This window comes from Manis pentadactyla, chromosome 9 (assembly GCF_030020395.1).
Source record: "Manis pentadactyla isolate mManPen7 chromosome 9, mManPen7.hap1, whole genome shotgun sequence".
Lineage (NCBI taxonomy): Eukaryota > Metazoa > Chordata > Mammalia > Pholidota > Manidae > Manis > Manis pentadactyla.
In genome coordinates, this window is record NC_080027.1 from 54,352,047 (window position 1) to 54,369,916 (window position 17,870).

A 17,870-nucleotide genomic window follows, 5' to 3' on the forward strand; every position below is an offset into this window, starting at 1 on the left:
TAGGCAAAGGGTCTGTTTGTGTTTATACAGAGGATCAAAGCCTAATTGGGCTACCCCGAAAATGAACTAAGATACGATATGAAAAAGAACTTCCAACATCAGCACTCTCGGGAAGACTCATGCCAGAAGATGATCATCAAAAAACCCCAACAAAGATCCACGCACTGCTACAGCTGTAGATGCACTCATCCCACCAGTTCCTGGACTTGCCATGGGAATGAGGAAGGAGATATCTAAGCTGGCCTGTGCATACAGTAAAACAACAAAATTGGACTGGATCTATACTGTTGGACCTCAACCAAGAATTTGGAGAAGTGCAAATTGTAGCGCTCCAAAGTCTTACAACTACAGACTATTTACTATTAAAAGAACATATGGCATGTGAACAGTCCCCAGGAATGGGTTGTTTTAATTTGTCTGATTTCTCTCAGACTGTTCAAGTTCAGTTGGACAATATCCACCATATCATAGATAAGTTTTCACAAATGCCTAAGGTGCCTAACTGGTTTTCTTGGTTTCACTGGAGATGGCTTGTAATTACAGATATGCTTTGGTTATGTAACTATACTCCTATTATGTTAATGTGTGTGCGCAATTTAAGTAGTAGCTTAAAACCTATACATGCTGAAGTTACTCTACAAGAAGATATGTCAAAGAAATAATCAATCTTCCCATGTTTTCTTCCGCCTGCTACTTCTATAGCTTTTCTTCTTCCTTCCTAATTACAACCCTTAAATAGAATTCGTGCCTCATATCAAATTTACCGAGTATCATAATTCTTCCAAGTGGTAAAGATACCTCAAGACAAATGCTGGGCATAGAAGCCACAGGGCATAAATATGCAAAGAAGTAAAAAGCTAACCTTTTCAAACAATAAGGCTTCCCTCTCACTTACCAACTTCACATTTCCCTGTATGGCCCCGGAAGATGACTGGTTAGCCAGAGACGGGTAAGATTCCTCAAGGGAGGAACAACCTAAGACAGGCACAGTCGCAGGGGGGCCATCAGGTGAGAAATTGGGGATCAACAGAGGTGAGGCTTAGAACCTCACCCCCCCATTCTGAGAGAAATCTTCTGCGTACGTGGATGTTTTATTGCCCTGGTCTAGCTTGGATTAACACATAGTCTACAGGCACACACCTGATCATCTACATTTGCTCTCTTACAACACTAAACTATGTTTTCTACCTTTATCTTGTATCTACCTATCACTTCAGCATTTTATTAAAAATAATAATAATAAAGAGAGAAATGTGGTATCCACATATAAATCAAGTATAAAAACCAAATGAGTATTCATATTTGAACTGTGTATAGTTCATAATGCATGAACAAAACCGAAAGCTTCTGTGATGACTGCCCTTGCACTGTTCACCATGTAACTTATTCACTATGTAAGAATTTGTTCTCCATGTAAGAATTTGTTCGTTATGCATCAGAAGATTGGAGACTGACGAAAATTAGGCTTGGGGTGGATTAATGATTGTGCATTGAGTATTGACCCCCCTATACAGAAATTTATTGTGGTTAACAACTATTTGATCAATAAATATGAGAGATGCCCTCACAAAATATATATATATAAACACACTTCCAATTGTAAAATAAATAAGTAACCGGGATGTAATGTATAGCATAAGGAATATAGTGAAGATATTGTAACAGCTTGGTAGGGTGATAGCTGGAACCTAGAATTATGTATATAAATGTTCTACCACGGTGTTGTACACTTGAAACTAATGTAATGTAATACTGTGCGTCAACTACCCTTCAATAAAAAATAATTATTTAAAAAAAAAAAAAGAGAATGGAGAAAATGCTAGCGTTTACAAAGCTCTTACAGAAAGCAAAACAGAAATGCAAAGGAACCTAGAGCTGTATAGAATGGAGTTTAAAAATAGGACCCCATGGACTGAAGAATAAAAGGATAAAAAAACACATATAGTTCTGAGATGGAAAGAAAGTATGTAAAAGGGAGAACAGAAACAGACCTGAAGTATCTATCAATTTGCAGTGTTTTGCCTGGAGTACGGTGTGGCTACTCCAAGCAGCAGAAGCTTTCTCAAGTAGCTGACATGAAAGGGGTCTCTGGTGTCACTTTCCATTTGTGGCTTCAGAACTGAAACTCTTCCCTTGATCTCTCCACCCACCTTGCTCTGTTCAGATCTTCCCTCCCTTGGTTTCAGCTTCACCTCTTGCTTTTCTGTGTTTACCTGGCCCACAAATGCACTAGACAGTCTTCTGTGCCGTGACCTTTTCTCCTTGCAACTATGATGATGAAAATTGGTATACCATCCAAGTATGCTGTCTCAAGCCACCTTGGGAAACATTCGTCTCAGGTGGGCCTGGTCCTCAGGAGTGTTCCTTCAATGAAAAACACAGTAAACTAGATTAGATCCTCCGTACAGGTGATATCACTTAGGGTTCAATGCATATTTGCAGAAAATAGGCTGGCATTACCTAAATGCAGAAAGAGTAAAGAGGCCCATCATTTCTGGACATACATGTATTTTTCAGTTTTACACATACAATCTTACTCATGAACGGATACCTGATGGATTGCAACTGGATTTTCACAGAACAATAAAATGCTATCCCACCAGAAAGTAAATGTGAGAAAAAGATTTATGAAAGCAAAAAAGGAACTACGACATGAAATTAGGCATCAACTTTCCCTTAGAAAAGCTGAAGAAAAGCCCAATTGAAAAGGAAGATTGATTTAGAATAAACCATCTAATACTGGTTTAATGCTCTTTTCTAAAAAATGTGCATTTTATTTCTGTAAAAATCTTATGTTCCCTTTCATTTTGAGGAAAGGGGCAAAAACTTGAGGTTACCATTTCTGTGTTCTAGTGTGGAAAGAAAATTGTTGGCATGAGAAATGATAGGAATTTGTGAAAAACAGTAATTTTCTCCCCTAATTAAAATGTTACATTTTTATCTACTTTTCCCCATCATCACAAGAGTATATCTATAAAATAAAATTTTAAAAAGGCACCCTTGGATGAAACCCTTTGGCCAGATTTCACAATTCTAGTGCTATGCTAGTAAGAAGTCTGTATTTAGTTTCAGTCTTTCTAAATAAGCCTGTAGGTTTCTGATGCAGCAAACAGCAGCTTGGTCCTCTGTGTCCTGTCCCCTGACCCCCTGCTGAAAACTGGCTCAGTCTATTCACCTAAAAAGGTGAAATCAGACCCTGTTTCTTCAGAGGACTTTTGTCTTTATGCAGGGCCACACAGAACTGGGGGGAACTCTAGTCGGGCCCAGGAAGGAGATAGATATTGGCTACCATCCAGTTTAGCTGGCTCCAGAGAATTTCGGCATCCTTGTCCTCTCACAGACAGTTCCTTCTGGGCTGCCCTTTGACTAGCTGGCAGAACTCTGGAGCTCTGACCCTGCTTCCTCTCTGCCCACACTCTTCTTCCCCACATCGTCCGTATTTCTTGGAAGGTGGAGAAGCCTGAGGGAAAGGTACTGGGAGAGGAAAAGTGTAAGTCCTGATTTTCAGTCTTCTAGGGATTTTCTTCCCCTCTTTAATAAGAGGTACTTTTACTTTAGAAGGATGTCAATACATGGCATGCAAAATTTACAAAATCATAGAGAATCTAGCATGATCTTTGCATAGGGGTAGATAGCTTACAAACCTCAAACTATGCTAGCCATTCTGCAAATTTCCCATAGTCTCTTTTAAACTCTGTATTTAATGGAACTTTTTGCAAACACTTTGCTTTCTTTGTACAATTATTATCAGTAGGTCCACTGTGTAGAAATAGATTCCAGGAAAAATTACAATGCATATGGACAATAAATAGCTTATAGAATTTGATGCTGAAGCCTTTAAAAAATGCAAATGATTTATCTCATAATCGCTTAATTAATTTTGAAAGGCACCCACCAAAATATATTTAAAAACCCCCATCTCATGTTTAAAATTTAAGAAAAAAAGTAAATAATATGGAGCAATAATTGTAAAATTGTAAAAATACCTTACAATTATAAGAGTAAAGATTTGCGTTTTTCAGATTTTTCTTCCCCTTTGATGATTTTAGTGATGGTGGCTCAGTTGTATACATGGCATAGCTCCTGCTAACTTTGTGCAAACAGTCCCCTCTCTCATTTGGGGGTGTCTGTAACCCTTTCATCTAGTGCACTCTATTTACCTTCCCAAAGCTGGCATTCAGCTGAAACCAGAGAAAAAAAACTTCTTCCAGTTTGCTGGCAACTTGTTGAAGGCAGTTGACTGCTTTTCAATAGAAAACGTTTCCTTCCCCTATTGTGTCACCTCTCCCCCTTAAAACTCTTCACAAAGCTCTGGCTGAGCCCTCCCATGGTTGCCAGACAGTGATTTCCTTTAAAAAAAAAAGAAACACAAAAAAAACCTTAGAAGCAGCTGGTATCACAGGCATAGGTGTTTTCTTAAGAGTCTCCATTGACACTATCTGCACAGTTAAGGGGCACCACAGAACGGGAGACAGGGCCTCCCAATTCAATCCAACCTGTGAATTTTACAGGGGAGGTAGCTGAGAGCCAGACAAGAAGGTATAGTGCAATTTCTAGATCAGATTCCTCGGGTGTTCTGGACCATGGACCACCTTGTCAGTTGGGAAAAGCCTATGAATTCCCTCTCAGAATACTGTTTTTAAGAGCATAGAATAAGGTATATGAAGTTGGATCCCTTCCTTATACCACATACAAAAATTAACTCAAAATAGATCAAAAACCTAAATGTAAGAGCTAAAATGATACAATTCTTAGAAGGAAATGTAAAAGTAAACCTTTTTGACTATGGGTTAGGCAATGGTTTCCTTTGTCTTTTTAAAAACAACTTTCTGAAGTATAATTCATATACCATAAAATTCACTGTTTACTATATACAGTTGTACAGACATCACCATGACCTAATTTTCAATAGAATCTGATTAATTTTTTTATATAATAAGGAGGCCTTACCAGTTCATGTACAGACATGACCAAACAATGACACCATTTTTCTAAGTTGATATTTTCGTCTACCATTTTTGCATTATTTTTAAAAAGTGGCTTTATTAGACTGTCACAAACTATATGATTCACTCATTTAAAGTGTACAATTCGATAGTTCTTGGTATATTCACAGAGTTGTGCAACTATCACCTAGCAATAGTTTCTTAGATATGATATCAAAAGCACAAGCAACAAAGGGAAAAATAAATTGTACAGCATCAAAATTAAAAACTTCAGTGCTTCAAATAATACCATCAAGTCAATGAAAGGGAAAAACCACAGAATGGGAGAAAATATTTGCAAATCATTCATCTGGAAAGGGACTTGTATCCAGAATATATAAAAAACTCTTAAAGCTCAATAATTAAAGACAGTCAACCCAATTAAATAACGGGCAAAGAATTTGAATCAACATTTCTCCAAAGAAGATATACAAATCGCCCATACCAGATGAAAAAATGTTCAGTATCACTATCCATTAGGGAAATGCAAATCGAAACCACAGTGAGATACCACTTCATAACCACTAGGAAGACTTATAAGTGAAAAGACACATAAGAACAAGAGTTGGAGAGGATATTGAGATATGGGAACCCTCAAACATTGCTGGTGGTAATAAGAAATGGGGCAACCACTTTGGGAAACAGTCTGGCTGCTCTTCAAAAGGTTAAAAATGGAGTTAGTAGATGGCCCAGCAATTCCACTCCTAGGTGTGAACCCATTATAAATTAAAACATATATCCAGACAAACATTTGTATGTGAATGTTCATGGCAACATTATTCATAATAGTGGAAAAACGCAAATAACCTACACGAGTCAATCATCAAAAAATATGAATATCAGTATGAATATTGATCCATTAATATGAATAAATAAAATGTATATCCATGCAATGTAATATTATTTTGCAATACAAAGAAATTAAGTCCTAATACATGGTACAACTTGGATGAACCTTAAAAACAGGTCATCCTGTGAAAGAAGTCAGACACAAAAGACTACATTTTGTATGATTCCATTTATAGGAAAGGTCCAGAATAAGCAACATAATAAAGGTGGAAAGTACATTAGTGGTTTTCTAGGGCTATAGGATGGAAGGGAGGAGAATGATAAATGACTGCTAATGAGTACAGGTTTCTTTTGGTGCTGGTGAAAATATTTTAAATTTAGATCTCCATGATGGTTGCATATTTCTGTGAACATATTAAAGACATTGAATTGTACACTTTAAATGGGTGAATTTATATGTTGTATGAATTACACCTCAATAAAGGTGTTTTTTTTTTAATTTTATTTTGTTATCATTAATATATAATTACATGAAGAACATTATGTTTACTAGGCTCCCCCCGACCCCAAGTCCCCCCCAAAAACTCCATTACAGTCACTGTCCATCAGCATAGTAAGATGTTGTAGAATCACTATTGGCTTCTCTGTGTTGCAAAGCCCTCCCCTTTCCCCCACCCCCCACATTATACATGCTAATCATAATACCCCCTTTCTTCTTCCCCCCCCTTATCCCTCCCTACACACCCATTCTCCCCAGTCTCTTTCCCTTTGGTAACTGTTAATCCATTCTTGGGTTCTGTGATTCTGCTGCTGTTTTGTTCCTTCAGTTTTTCTTTTGCTCTTTTACTCCACATATGAGTGAAATCATTTGGTACTTGTATTTCTCCGCCTGGCTATTTTCACTGAGCATAATACCCTCTAGCTCCATCCATGTTGTTGCAAATGGTAGGATTTGTTTTCTTCTTATGGCTGAATAATATTCCATTGTGTATATGTACCACATCTTCTTTATCCATTCATATACTGATGGACACTTAGGTTGCTTCCATTTCTTGGCTATTGTAAATAGTGCTGTGATAAACATAGGGGTGCATCTGTCTTTTTCAAACTGGAGTGCTGCATCCTTAGGGTAAATTCCTAGAAGTGGAATTCCTGGGTCAAATGGTAAGTCTATTTTGAACATTTTGAGGAACGTCCATATTGCTATCCACAATGGTTGAACTAATTTACATTCCCGACAGCAGTGTAGGAGGGTTCCCCTTTCTCCACAACCTCCCCAACATTTGTTGTTGTTTGTCTTTTGGATGGTAGCCATCCTTACTGGTGTGAGGTGATATCTCATTGTGGTTTTAATTTGCATTTCTCTGATAACTAGCGATGTGGAGCATCTTTTCATGTGTCTGTTGGCCCTCTGAATTTCTTCTTTGGAAAACTGTCTGTTCAGCTCCTCTGCCCATTTTTTAATTGGATTATTTGCTTTTTGTTTGTTGAGGTGCGTGAGCTCTCTACATTTTGGATGTCAAGCATTTATGGGATCTGTCATTTATGAATATATTCTCCCATACTGTAGGGTACCTTTTTGTTCTATTGATGGTGTCCTTTGCTGTACAGAAGCTTTTCAGCTTGATATAGTCCCACTTGTTGATTTTTGTTTTTGTTTTCCTTACCTGGGGACATATATTCATGAAGAAGTCACTCATGTTTATGTCCAAGAGATTTTTGCCTATGTTTTTTTCTAGGAGTTGTTTGCTTTCATGACTTACATTCAGGTCTTTGATCCATTTTGAATTTACTTTTGTGTATGGGGTTAGACAGTGATCTAGTTTCATTCTCTTACATGTAGCTGTCCAGTTCTGCCAGCACCATCTGTTGAAAAGACTGTCATTTCCCCATTGTATGTCCATGGCTCCTTTATCAAATATTAATTGACCATATATGTTTGGGTTAATGTCTGGAGTCTCTAGTCTGTTCCATTGGTCTGTGGCTCTGTTCTTGTGCCAGTACCAAATTGTCTTGATTACTATGGCTTTGTGGTAGAGCTTGAAGTTGGGTAGTGAGATCCCCGCCACTTTAATCTTCTTTCTCAAGTTTGCTTTGGCTATTCAGGGTCTTTGGTGTTTCCATATGAACTTTTGAACTATTTGTTCCAGTTCATTGAAGAATGTTGTTGGTAATTTGATAGGGATTGCATCAAATCTGTATATTGCTTTGGGCAGGATGGCCATTTTGACAATATTAATTCTTCCTAGCCAAGAGCATGGGATGAGTTTCCATTTCTTAGTGTCCTCTTTAATTTCTCTCAAGAGTGTCTTATAGTTTTCAGGGTATAGGTCTTTTACTTCTTTGGTTAGGTTTATTCCTAGGTATTTTATTCTTTTTGATGCAATTGAGAATGGAATTGTTTTCCTGATTTCTCTTTCTATTGGCTCATTGTTAGTGTATAGGAAAGCCACAGATTTCTGTGTCTTAATTTTGTATCCTGCAACTTTGCTGAATTCCGATATCAGTTCTAGTTGTTTTGGAGTGGAGTCTTTAGGGTTTTTTATGTACAATATCATGTCATCTGCAAATAGTGACAGTTTAACTTCTTCTTTACCAATCTGGATTCCTTGTATTTCTTTGTTTTGTCTAATTGCTGTGGCTAGGACCTCCAGTACTATGTTAAATAACAGTGGGGAGAGTGGGCATCCCTGTCTTTTTCCCGATCTCAGAGGAGAAGCTTTCAGCTTCTCGCTGTTCAGTATGATGTTGGCTGTGGGTTTATCATATATGGCCTTTATTATGTTGAGGTACTTGCCCTCTATACCCATTTTGCTGAGAGTTATTATCATGAATGTATATTGAATTTTGTCAAATGCTTTTTCAGCATCTATGGAGATGATCATGTGGTTTTTGTCTTTCTTTTTGTTGATGTGGTGGATGATGTTGATGGACTTTCGAATGTTGTACCATCCTTGCATCCCTGGGATGAATCCCACTTGGTCGTGGTGTATGATCCTTTTGATTTATTTTTGAATTCGGTTTGCTAATATTTTATTGAGTATTTTTGCATCTACGTTCATCAGGGATATTGGTATGTAATTTTCTTTTTTGGTGGGGTCTTTGCCTGGTTTTGGTATTAGGGTGATGTTGGCTTCATAGAATGAGTTTGGGAGTATTCCCTCCTCTTCTATTTTTTGGAAAACTTTAAGGAGAATGGGTGTTATATCTTCTCTGTATGTCTGATAAAATTCCAAGGTAAATCCATCTGGCCCGGAGGTTTTTTTCTTGGGTAGTTTTTTGATTACCACTTCAATTTCTTTGCTGGTAATTGGTTTGTTTAGATTTTGTGTTTCTTCCTTGGTCAGTTTTGGAAGGTTGTATTTTTCTAGGAAGTTTTCCACATCTTCTAGGTTTTCCAGCTTCTTAGCATATAGGTTTTCATAGTAGTCTCTAATAATTCTTTGTATTTCTGTTGTTGGGTCCATCGTGATGTTTCCTTTCTCATTTCTGATTCTGTTGATGTGTGTTGATTCTCTTTTTCTCTTAATAAGTCTGGCTAAAGGCTTATCTATTTTGTTTATTTTCTCAAAGAACCAGCTCTTGGTTTCATTGATTTTTTCTATTGTTTTTTCTTCTCAATTTTGTTTATTTCTTCTCTGATCTTTATTATGTCCCTCCTTCTACTGACTTTAGGTCTCATATGTTCTTCTTTTTCCAGTTTTGATAATTGTGACATTAGACTATTCATTTGGGTTTGTTCTTCCTTCTTTAAATATGCCTGGATTGCTATATACTTTCCTCTTAAGACTGCTTTCTCTGCATCCCACAGAAGTTGGGGCTTTGTGTTTTTGTTGTCATTTATTTCCATATATTGCTGGATCTCCATTTTGATTTGGTCATTGATCCATTGACTATTTAGAAGTGTGTTGTTAAGCCTCCATGTGTTTGTGAGCCTTTTTGCTTTCTTGGTACAATTTATTTCTAGTTTTATACCTTTGTAGTCTGAAAAGTTGGTTGGTAGGATTTCAATCTTTTGGAATTTACTGAGGCTCTTTTTGTTGCCTAGTGTGTGGTCTATTCTGGAGAATGTTCCATGTGTACTTGAGAAGAATGTGTATCCTGTTGCTTTTGGGTGTAGAGTTCTATAGATGTCTATTAGGTCCATCTGTTCTAGTGTGTTGTTCAGTGCCTCTGTGTCCTTACTTATTTTCTGTCTGGTGGATCTGTCCTTTGGAGTGAATGGTGTGTTGAAGTCTCCTAAAATGAATGCATTGCATTCTATTTCCTCCTTTAGTTCTGTTAGTATTTGTTTCACATATGCTGGTGCTCCTGTGTTGTGTGCATTTATATTTATAATGGTTATATCCTCTTGTTGGACTGAACCCTTTATCATTACGTAATGTCCTTCTTTATCTCGTTACTTTCTTTGTTTTGAAGTCTATTTTGTCTGATACTAGTACTGCAACACCTGCTTTTTTCTCCCTATTGTTTGCATGAAATATCTTTTTCCATCCCTTTGACTGTTAGTCTGTGCATGTCTTTGGGTTTGAGGTGAGTCTCTTGTTAGCAGCATATAGATGGGTCTTGTTTTTTTATCCATTCAGTGACTTTATGTCTTTTGATTGGTGCATTCATTCCATTTACATTTAGGGTGATTATCGATAGGTATGTACTTATTTCCATTTCAGGCTTTAGATTCTTGGTTACCAAAGGTTCCAGATTACTTTCCTTACTATCTAAGAGTCTAACTTAACTCACTTAGTATGCTGTTGCAAACACAATCTAAAGGTTCTTTTCTTTTTCTCCTCCTTTTTCTTCCTCCTTCATTCTTTATATATTAGGTATCAAATTCTGTACTTTTTGTCTATCCCTTGGTTGACTTTGGAGATAGTCAATTTAATTTTGCATTTTCCTCGCATTAAGCTGCTCTGCCCTCCCTACCATGGTTTACTACCTCTGGTGACAGCTATCCAACCCTAGGAACACTTCCATCTATAGCATTCCCTCCAAAATAGACTGCAGAGATGGTCTGTGGGAGGTAAACTCTCTCAGCTTTTGCTTATCTGGAAATTGTTTAATTCCTCCTTCAAATTTAAATGATAATCTTGCTGGATAAAGTAATCTTGGTTCCAGGCCCTTCTGCTTCATGGCATTAAATACATCATGCCACTCCCTTCTGGCCTGTAAGGTTTCTGCTGAGAAGTCTGATGTTAGTCTGATGGGCTTTCCTTTGTATGTGATCTTATTTCTGCCTCTGGCTGCTTTTAGCAGTCTGTCCTTATCCTTGATCTTTCCCATTTTAATTACTGTGTGTCTTGGTGTTGTCTTCCTTGGGTCCCTTGTGTTGGGAGATCTGTGGATACAACCCATATATACACCATTGCCACCAAATGATGCTGTGTGCCCATCACTTTGAATAGAAGACTTTGATTTAGAGAAATAATTGTTACTTAGAGCTCTAAGTGTAACTGTGAATTTTGAAGTTTTCTCAAAGGAAATATTTTCAGGAATTTTCCATTGAATGCCTGTCAAGGCAGGAAAGCTGCCCAGCTGAGATGCAATCAGTTGGAAACAAAGTGGGGTAACTGAACTCAAGCCACTGATTTTAGATTTTGCAGAAACTTAAAGCACTTTTTGATTTAAAGGGGAGCTTACCAAGGCATGCCATCTTTAGAGACAGCTGCTTATACACATGTGACTAAGGTGCAATGTAAGAATGACAATCAAATTGTTTGCCTCCTTTCAAATGACAACAAATAGTGGATGATTACAATATGCACACACAAATAGAGTAAATAGTTTTTAGAAAGGAGAATAGAATGTGTGACATTCCTGCCATTATTTGAAATTGGACAAGAAGGTTTTTAGGTCCTCCTACAAACTATACCTTCTTTCCAAATCACCTCCACCATGTAATATGGTACTGATAGCATAGTAGAACCTGGACCATGATTTGGGGTTGACATTAAGATGGGTGGTCACTTCAGTAATGGAATTTAAAAGGTTAGACAAAGCATGATCATGTTTTCTGAGTTTAAATTTAAAAAAGGATGTGTTTTGACTGTAGGGTTTTTCAGTTCTTTCTGTCATAAAAATTTCTCCAGGCAGTATACTTTGTATACCAAAACACTGGTGTCAAAAGGACAGAATATTAAAAAATTGACACTATCTGGAAAACCCAGGTTGAATAGTCATCAATAGTAAGAGATCCCAGATCAAGAGAATAAGGAGTGAATGAAAAATGATAGGAACTGGAGAAGGTCCAGAACAAGGTCAGTCAGGATTCCAAACCAAAGCAAGGTCATGAGGTCAGAACCCAGCAGATGAGGTCCAGAGATCCAAGCACACACAGAGCAAGGATCAGGGCAAGACACCAGTCAGAAGAGAGGCAACCTGATGAGCTCACTAACTGGGAACTATGGTAGGTAGCCAAACACCCAGGGCAACATTAACAGAAGCTCTCCATGGACTGATGAAGAGGAACAAACACGCAAGACAGCATGTGAGACTTCATAACAGACAGATCCTAAGTCTAAAGATTTGCTGATTCTGACAGACAGAACTTAATCGCTACAAGGCTAACCTGAACCTGCAAATGGGAGAAGGAGAGATACAGGGCAGAGGTTGGGAAGTACAAGAGGGGACGGAGGTGGAGCATCAACTGCTTCTGGTGCGCAAGCTCCTGACAAATTACTACACACACACAACACACACACACACACATATACAGAGTTACATAGAGATAATAGTAACAACAGCAATAATAGCTAACGCTTATAGAGCACTTATGTGTTACCGTTGTTAGCACATTACATATGTTAATTTATTTAATCTTCACAACACACCTACTAAGTGATAATATTATTATGCTCATTGTACAAAAGGGGAAACTGAGTCAGAGAAAAGTAATGTGATTTGCTCAAGATCTTATAATAATTAGTAGAGGTGGGATTGGTAGAGTAAGCACTGGCTTCAGTCTTCCTCTCTACAACATAGCCCCGTGTGTGTGTGTGTGCATGTGTATATGTGTGTGTGGTATACATACCCATACACACAGAGGTGTGTGTGTGTGTGGTACATATACCCATACACCCAGAGGTCTTTGTGTATGTGTGTGCGTATCTTCATATACATATGTATCTTTACGTGTAAACACACACATATGTGTAGATACAGTGCTGTGCTGGAGCTTGTGAGTACTGGCTCACAAGAGCCCAATGTTCATTTCTCTTCCCAACTGTACATTCAGTGGCATCATATTGGTAGCTTGAAATTGGCTGTGGTGAAAATATTTATAGCATGGAAGTTGGCAAAGGCAATAAATCAGGACTGTATTTGAAGGGCTGACTTACCAGCACACCAGGAGGTATACCTATCACATAGAGTCACATATCATACAGTAGGCATATGTAACATTTGTAACAAAAACATAAATAAATTCACATTATAAACCATATGTAAATTTAAAATCCCCAAATGTAAACAAAGTTTTTAAATACTACAAGACTGTGTAATAACTTTATTCTGACATACTTTCCCTCACCCGCAGCCTATACTGGTTAAAAAAATAAATTAAAATGATTTCAGAAGATATTTGCTATAGAATGTTAAATTAAATTTTGGTATAGAAAAAAGCCTTGACAGTCTTCTGTGGACAACATTATATGATAGGTCTCTTATCAGTCCTGGATTGGCTATGTTGCTGAAGGAAAAATACTGATTTAAAAAAAACCCTTGATCTTTATGATTGCTGTTTTTCAGTTAGACTCGTGAAAAAGATACATTACAGTGTCTGTTTATGGCTTTTGATGATATGTGCCTTTGGATTGCTGTGAATTTTAATAAGAAACTCATTGTCTGGAATCTGTACAACTTTTGCTGTTTAATAAAATCCTCTGGATGGGGATTAACTTCCTTTGCTCAATATTTATTATTGTTTCATCTGCAATGAAATGGGAACTGTAAGCATCTTGATAAACAGGCTGAAGGGCTTCTAAATCTCACTCTGGCCTCTTTGAGTGAGTCCCATTACGTACAGTAATCTGATTTATCATTTCCTGCAGTGAAAACCAAACCTAAAGTGATATTCCTGCCACCTCATACAACACAATAGACAGCTCTCTCTGAGCCCTTGGATCCTCCTGGCCACGTGAGTGTCACAGTTTGTGCACAATGGCAGAGCTCTGGCCAGAGCCCCAGAGCCAGGAAGAGATTCTGTCCTGATACACCAATGGCAATAGGGTGGAGTCAGTAGGTAGTAATATGGAACTGGGTCTTTTTATGTGTTAGCAAAACAAAACATGTTAACTATTCTAAGCCTCATCTTCCCCAAATACCTGATGTTCTGTATATAATAAGAGTGTGTCTTGAGCAAAATGGTTATCTGAGCAAGATTCTGAGCACAGTCATTACTTGGAATCATGCTGAAGGCAATGGAGACCACATGACTGCCCTCTGGGATTATGACTGCATCTCTTCATCTCAATGGACAACTAGCTTATTATTATTATAAGTTTACATAAATAAAAAAGGGTCATTATGTATGAGTTGGAGAAAAGCAAAACTCAAAGCAAATATATTCATGTATTCCATAAACATTCATGTGTTTCATAAATAGTCAAGGAATCAAATCAAAATAAAACAGCACAACTTGATAGAAACATTATGCTAAATCTTATCCCCAAACCAGCTGATGTGAACTTAAAAAGACTTCATTTTCTCATATACTGCTTTTGGGATCTTAAAATTATACTGGAATTACTTGAGAAGCCCTAACATGCTACAGCATATCCATTTATCTTGATAGATAAAGCAATTGCAAAATCATTCATGAAGTCAGTTGGCTGGTGTTTTTTCTAGCTTTATTGGACATAAATGAATTAAGGTTAGGAAGATCTCATTAGTAATGAGTGCCCCACTTGTGCTGTTTGAAGAAAACTAGAGAAGAAAAAAAGATTGAAAAGAGAAATAAGGCAAGTATAGGATTTTAGAGAATACAAGGCAACTAAATAGAGTTCGAGGGAGCAGGCTGTCTGATATCTCTTGCTGCCATGGGTGATGTAACTCGTTAAACTTATGGGAAAAATGACCTTGAAATCTATTTTTAAGTATTAATTATATTTTCTTATTCTCTTTCTATAAAATAGAAAATAGGATAAGTAGGATAATAATTCCTGATGTCCGCAGAGATGTAAGGGTGAAGAATGACCATAAACGTTGCTTTTAAGCACTTTGCAAATTCAGAGTACAAAACTTTCATTAGAACATCCATTATTTCTCTGCAAAAGAGTGGGAGGAAATGTCATGACTATGCCTGTCCTAACTAGATTATTGATATGTCTGAAGTTTAGATACCTCAGCCCAGTACACATATAATAATTCCTTAACGATATTGTTACCTACCAAAACATAAATACCCAGGAATTTTTACAGTGAGACCATTCAATACTTAACAGTGTGCATTGAAAGCTTAAAAATCAGACTTCCATGTCATTGGATCATTTGCGTCCAGTAGATTTCGCCCATCATCACATGTGCTGCAATTAACAATTAACTATTCTTCAATGGTAACAATGATGTAGTTTCTTTAAATGTATAATTATTTTTAAATTGTTTAAAATAATTCCTTTGGATGCTTCTGGTGTTTAGACTCCCACATTGAAGATCTTGTAATATAATTAATTTTATGTATACCATTACCATTCTCAGAACATGGTGGGTACATGAAGCCTACCTAGCCCAAGAACAAATAAATTATATAGCTCTTTGAGAATTCCATTTAAAGTCTCTATGCAGTTAATTGGAACATATCTATGAAAAATAATCCTGAAGAGACATGAATCTTAGGCCTATTTGATGGAAGAAGTAGTTGTGGGAACACAGCAAAAGGATTGTCTCTAGGACAAATGGTGGTGTTCATCCAAGTGCTCCCCTGAGAGAGAGAGTCCCAGCCAAACTCCTCTGAACATTGCAACTCCACTGGCAAGGATGTTCTCGAAATGAACATGAATCCAGGGGATTACAGCCAGTGAACTTCCAGAGTTTCCAGCTCCCTTCACCTGGCATGAGTATCCTTATTATGGGTTGATACACCAGGCTATGACAACCTGACCCCATTAAATGTTGAATTATTCTAATGCCCCTTGTTCTGATTTTCACCAAGAAACAATGAGGATCTTGATTGCCTACTTTAAAGAGGGGAGCAGGAGCTGGCCATGTGGAATGACCTGTTGCTGTGACACTCATTTCTCATTGCAAATTGATAAAGTGGCTTTTCTGGTTTGATGTAATTTTGGCAGAATGATTTGTTAAAATATTAATTTATTTTGTTCTCCCTATATTTTTTCACACATCTCAGAAGGTAGTGAGGCTTTATAATTCTTTACCTGCAGATTTTGGTAGCACCAAAAGTAAAAGCAGCTTTAAGTTACTGGTTATTCCCCCTTTCTGGAAAAGCTAAGCTAATCGATCTGATGATGCTGGATGTCATGAAGGCTGGGAGAGAAAGGATCTTAGAGAAGTAAGAGGCTTCTCTAGGAGTTTCTCTGAGGATGGGAGGTGGGATGTCAGAACCTGAGAAGGCACAAGACCTCAGAGGAAAAAAGCTCCATAGAGTGCACAAGGAGGCTGCGTCCTAGGCATTGAAGACTCCCAAGTCCCAAGCATTACAGAAGTCAGCAGGCACCATTCCTGGGAGTATCCTTCAGACTACAGTGGTGGGTGTCCAGGCAGTAACTGAACCAATAATGCCTTTGCAAAAAAGTACTGAGGTTGAATTTCCTCTAGCATATAGGATTGAGGTTTGGAGTTTAAAGTAAGTTGATTTAAAAAACAGAAAGAAACTTGGTTTTTCTTACACATCTGAGTGTGGCTTAGATTGCTGTGCATAACACATTAGTCTTGTGACTCAGTTAATTTGAATCCATGCTCAGTCTGCATGAAAATCAGATTTTTGAGCTGAAAAGCTGAGGGCCAGACACTGGTCTATAGTAAGTGCCATTCTGTAAGGACACTTGGAAATACGCTACTTGTCTTGAAACTGAGCACTGCATAAGCAGCCCCCATCCACACGTACACTCCCCTCTTTGCCTTGACCATATTTTGAAAGAAGCACTATTATTCTTAGATGAATTTCTACAATTTCTACCAAACTTTCAGATGTTTAAATGGTTATTTTATACAATCTGTGAAGAGTTGGCTAAATAAAAGTAACATTAACCCCCAAATTAATACTATGTTTTTATATGTTATATAATTTTATTATGTATTTTATTATAGGATTTACCTAATATTTTTCATAGCATCTATTTTTAAAAAGTTTCTTTTGAAATAATTATATATATATATTCACAGGAAATTACAAACATAGTACAAGGGGGTCTCATGTACTCTTCACCCAGTTTCCCCTAGTGGTAATACCTTACATACCTAGGTAATATCAAATCTGGGAAATTAACCTTGATACAATCAACAGACTTTCAGATTCACCAGTTTTACATGCACTCGTGTGTGTGTGTGTATGTGTGTGCTCTATGCAATTTCATCACATATAACCACAATCACAATGAAGACAGAGAACTGTTTTTTTATGACAGAGATCCCTCATGCCAACTCTTTATTGTCACCCCTTTGCTTCTCCCCTTACCAACCCAAACCCTAGAATCCCTAATCTGTCCTCCATCTCTATCATTTTATCATTTTGAGAATGTTACGTAAATGGAAACAAACATAACATACATGTATACTTATGTAATCATACATACCATACATACATAGTATAATCATGTATGCAACATTTTGAGCTTGGCCTTTTTTCACTCAGCATAATTCTTTTGACACCACAAAGTTGTATTTGTCAAGTTTTTTTCTTTTTATTGCTGAATAATGTTCCATGTGGATATACCAAAGCTTAACTGTTCATTTATTAAAAGATAATTGGGTTGTTTCCAATTTTAGGCGATTATAAATAAGGCTACAATACACATTCTTGTACTTGTTTTTGTATAGACATGAATTTTCATTTCTCTGGACAAATGCCCAGGAGTATGATTGTTGGATCATGTGCTAAGTGTATGTTTAGTTTTTAAAGAAATTGCCAAACTATTTTGCAGAGTA

General features: G+C 37.2%; 1 long non-coding RNA gene across 3 annotated transcripts in view; it reads left to right on the forward strand.

Moving 5' to 3' along the window:
• The window catches only part of LOC118928638 (uncharacterized), a 103,631-nt gene that overhangs the window by 35,158 nt on the left and 50,603 nt on the right, over positions 1–17,870 (forward strand). The gene's annotated exons all lie outside the window — the stretch shown is intronic.